The sequence below is a fragment of the Herpailurus yagouaroundi genome, unplaced genomic scaffold (genome assembly GCF_014898765.1).
Source record: "Herpailurus yagouaroundi ecotype Mexico unplaced genomic scaffold, PumYag 77, whole genome shotgun sequence".
Classification (NCBI taxonomy): Eukaryota; Metazoa; Chordata; class Mammalia; order Carnivora; family Felidae; genus Herpailurus; species Herpailurus yagouaroundi.
The window spans coordinates 15,893,371-15,895,290 of NW_024412388.1; the positions used below are offsets into that span (position 1 = coordinate 15,893,371).

At 60.1% G+C, this 1,920-nt stretch overlaps 1 protein-coding gene across 17 annotated transcripts in view; it reads right to left on the reverse strand.

Annotated features, from left to right (window-relative positions):
- The window catches only part of RAP1GAP (RAP1 GTPase activating protein), a 62,129-nt gene that overhangs the window by 21,836 nt on the left and 38,373 nt on the right, over nt 1-1,920 (reverse strand). Inside the window, exon 1 of one of the 17 annotated variants that reach the window (XM_040464008.1) lies at nt 1,866-1,914. The exons of 15 other annotated variants lie outside the window; for them this stretch is intronic. The gene's annotated coding sequence lies outside the window, so the exon portion shown is untranslated. Of the gene's footprint in view, nt 1-1,094; nt 1,166-1,865; nt 1,915-1,920 lie in introns of those variants that run through there. One more of the 17 variants, XM_040464018.1, reaches the window with a different exon arrangement.

Genomic DNA, 1,920 nt, shown 5'->3' on the forward strand with positions numbered 1-1,920 from the left:
GGGGGGGCTGTTGGGACAGACAGCGCCGGGATGTCCCATTGGCCCAACAGCTGTGTGAGTCCACAAGCACCCCCTCCCCCCTCCTGCTCCAGCCAGCCTCTCCCAGTGCCAGCCAACGGCACACACAGGGTTAATCCGGGCATCTGCCAGCTGTGCTTGGCAGCTTCAGCCTCCTGGAAGGCGGCATCCTTGCCTGCTGGTGGGGTTGGGGGTTGGGCCTGGGAAGCCCCCAGGGTCTCTAGGCCAGTGCCCCTCCCCCAGCACTTCCAAGGCCTCAACTCTTCTGGCTCCGGCTGCCCAGTGGGGGCACTGCCTGAGCTCACATACATGTGCTATGGGGTTGTGCACCAGGAAACACATTCTCTCTCTCTCTCTCTCTCTCTCTTGCTTGAACGCACAGCCTTGTACACCAATATTTAAACACACTCTCACTGTACCAAAGAAACCAAACAGACATAAACAGCCTGCCCCCAAACCCAGGGGATCTGTGCACACCAATCCTGAGCCGCAGAACCGTGTGCTAACAAATACACACGGCAGCGTCCGAAATTACACAACAGCACACACACATAGACCCACGTACCACAAAGCCACACACACAGATGCGAACCCACCCCTGTGCAAATGTGCACACCAGTAGTCGAACACGAAGCTACACAAACACCACAAAACCACTCTCGCACCTGTGCGCCGAGAGACACGATCGCAGGCGCTCGCAGACACAGGCAGCTGTGTCCACAGCAACTTGGCCACAGAGCCCCGCTGCCACATACAAGCTCACCTTCCCCTATCGGTCACGCAGCCCGGTAACAGGCAGGACAGGCCTGACCCCCACAACGTTAAATGAGTTTTGAGAAGCAGGAAGAAACAAAAGCACACAGCCACCGTGGAAGTGGTCAATCAGCAAGGATGGGGGTACAGGTCTGGTCCTCACACACGCCCCCTCACATCCATCTGAGTGCACACCACCCATCACAAAGACACAGCTTAAAGATCCCGAGACACAAACACCCCAGGTGCACACTCGAAGGCCCGCCACAGAGGCAAAACCCACACTGTAAAATGCACTATGGGAGGCCAGAGGAGACACTGACCTATGGTCACCTATGGCCACACGCAACACTCCGAGCTTGGAAGAGCCAATTCCATAGGAGCTACAGCAGAAACCACTGATGGACGCCTGCAGTCCAGGTAGACAAATTTGCCTGTTAGCACCCTGTACAACAGCAACATCGGCATCTATGCCTGGGTCACACAGTCTCAGCTCAGCACAGTCCCGGCACGAGAGTGATGTGGGCGCATTAATGTCCCCCAGAGCTCCCCACTCAGGGCGACCAGGAACAGTGCACCGGGAGTCACAGCCACATAAACATTGACACATGGTACTGTCACCCAGAGAGCACACACAGCAACAAGTGACACCCACAGTTACAGCCTCACAGGCGCAGCAGACGCCCTGACACATGGAAGACTGTGAGCAAAGTGGCCCAGAGCACCACTCAAAGTTACACCGCGACATCCAGACCCCTCCTAAAGGGGGCAGGGGACGGTGGAGTGGTCCCTGAGGCTAACAGGCACACGGACTCAAGCACGCACAGTACCACTTCAGCCCAGAGCCACGGTGCCACCACGGGCACTCTGATCCGGGGACAGCTGCAGAAAGAGCCCCAGGCCCGGGACCCCAGGGCAGGGCTGCGCCCTGTGGCCGCTGTGGCCGGGTGTCAGCCCAGAAGCTAACACGCCCTCCATGACGGAGCCTCGCACACCCGCCCTGGCTGGGGCAGAGCCTGCCCGGCTCCGGGGAAGTCGGGCTGAGCCGGCTCCTCGGACCCCCTCGGGCAGGCCGCCCTCGCTCTGGTCCTCACCTGCCAGCCCGCCCCAGCGGGCAGCGAGCCCCTCCGCGGACGGCCGGGGGGCGCC